This window comes from Anoplophora glabripennis, unplaced genomic scaffold, assembly GCF_000390285.2.
Source record: "Anoplophora glabripennis isolate ALB-LARVAE unplaced genomic scaffold, Agla_2.0 scaffold3468, whole genome shotgun sequence".
NCBI classification, from domain to species: Eukaryota; Metazoa; Arthropoda; class Insecta; order Coleoptera; family Cerambycidae; genus Anoplophora; species Anoplophora glabripennis.
In genome coordinates this window covers 4,318-5,916 of record NW_019419546.1, presented here as the reverse complement: position 1 = coordinate 5,916, position 1,599 = coordinate 4,318, and the positions used below count along the sequence as shown (strand labels likewise).

The window sequence follows — 1,599 nt, the reverse complement described above, 5'->3', positions numbered from 1 at the left end:
TCATTTACTCAATGTGAATATACCGATATCTTATGTAAATGGTATTCGTTTTCTTGATCCGAGAAATTTACATGGTTTAGATATAATATTTTATTGGCTCTCTTTAAATTACATAAAGTATTAATTTGAATAGAAAAAATATTGATATAAGCTAATCGATTATTCTACACTAAGACTTTCCGACTCAGTACGAATTTATGATGTATTCTCAACAAAAAATAAGAGAAATAGCTTTAAGTTTATTAATGGTTCCCTTGAAATCAAATAGTGTTTTTAACGAAATAAATGTTTACATCAAATAGATTAAACCAAATGTTCATAGTGATAAGAATATATACTTATAGTATATAATTATATACCTATTTTTACATATGTACATAAATACATTTACATTGGATATTTCGATTATTCCAAATTGTTCCAAAATGCCAATATCGCTGTTTGGGAAAGTTCTTTCAAAGTCCAAGTTAATCTGAAAAAAAAAACACTATGAAACAAAACCAAATAAATCAAACTCAAACAAACCTTAATGTTGTACAGAAAATAGTTAAAACTATACACAAGTTAATTTTTGTGAAATGCATAAATGTTAAAGTATTGGGAATATTACAAAACGGGCAAATTTGACTTAGTAAATTTGAATTTTTAATCAAAATTTTTTCAAATAATAAAAGACGACAACTTTTTTATGACAACACTTGGGAAAAATCATGTATTAAATGAATATCTTTACAAATGATTTTCCGGATAATTTAAATAACTAGAAACTGATGGGTTAAAAAGATAACAATATAAATTTAGGGCGAAAAGTCTTATTATTAGAGCAGGATTTGCACTTACCTAAAAATATCTGCACGGTTTCATTAGAAAGTCTCCAATCTGTTATCTAGTAATTGCTCCATACTTGTTTCAACTGGTTGTAAAAAGCTTAATTAAGTACACTTTTATATTCTAACTCTTAAAAAACCGACGCTCTTGCTGTAAACATAAATGCTATTATACTCTGTAATGCATAGGTTATAGGTTACAACATGCAGTTACTTACCTATGTGCAAAATGCAAATGGCGGCGAATAATGCTGAACTAAACAACGAAACGTTAAGTATGAACTGCTGAACAGAAAAGGAAAAGACGCGAGCTTCAGACAAACGAAACATCTAGAATACGTTGCCTCGGCTAACTTCGCAAAATGCGCCGACGCACTTCACCGTGCCCTCCCACACCTGCATTCAATCTACGCAGTGTCCCACATAAATGGTTTTACTGGGTGCGCCCGATAAATTTGGAACGAATCAAATTTTATATTTTACGGAATAATAATAATAACTTCTCATACATTTTATAAAGTAAATATACATATTTATTTTGAATGGAAGGTGGCAATTCTTTGCAAGATGCAACCGACATTTTATTAAAACTTCATTTAATTATTTGTTTGTATTAATTTGCTAGATGGTACATACTTGTAAAAGATTCCTTCAGTGTTATATTTTAATTATTATAAATTTGTAAGTTTATTATTGAATAACAAAAAAGTAATACCTAAAGCCGAAAATACCGATTTTGGTCTATTATTATGTTTTTGTATTTTTATATAGA

The 1,599-nt window shown here is 28.4% G+C and overlaps 1 long non-coding RNA gene across 1 annotated transcript; it reads right to left on the bottom strand.

Moving 5' to 3' along the window:
* Window positions 1-380: 380 nt before the first annotated feature.
* Window positions 381-1,135, bottom strand: LOC108916696. The gene is made up of 3 exons (XR_001964779.2): window positions 1,046-1,135; window positions 841-978; window positions 381-472 (listed from the first exon to the last, which is right to left on the bottom strand). It is a non-coding gene; the product is annotated as an uncharacterized LOC108916696 (long non-coding RNA).
* Between the last annotated feature and the right edge of the window lie 464 nt (window positions 1,136-1,599).